Below are 226 nucleotides of genomic sequence, written 5' to 3'. Positions count from 1 at the left end.
CAGGAGCGGCAGCAGAAGAGCAGCAGCAGCAGCAGCAGCAGCAGAAGTGTAGAGGGCAGCGGCAGAAGAGCAGCAGCAGCAGAAGCAGAAGTGCAGACAGAAGCAGCAGAAAAGCAGGAAGTACCGGCAGAAGTGCAGCAGCAGAAGAAGAACAGCAGCAGGAGCAGCAGCAGCAGACATGAAGATCAGCAAAAGCAGCAACAGCAGGAATGAAAAGCAGCAGAAG

General features: G+C 55.3%; 1 protein-coding gene across 1 annotated transcript in view; it reads right to left on the bottom strand.

Moving 5' to 3' along the window:
• ETH_00041705 (FF domain-containing protein, putative) overlaps positions 1-226 on the bottom strand; it is a gene marked incomplete at both ends in the record, with an annotated part of 3,114 nt that overhangs the window by 1,454 nt on the left and 1,434 nt on the right. The window lies entirely within an intron of this gene.

This window comes from Eimeria tenella, genomic scaffold (genome assembly GCF_000499545.2).
Source record: "Eimeria tenella Houghton genomic scaffold, Eth_scaff1779, whole genome shotgun sequence".
Taxonomy (NCBI): domain Eukaryota; phylum Apicomplexa; class Conoidasida; order Eucoccidiorida; family Eimeriidae; genus Eimeria; species Eimeria tenella.
This window is presented reverse-complemented; position numbering and strand designations above follow the sequence as displayed.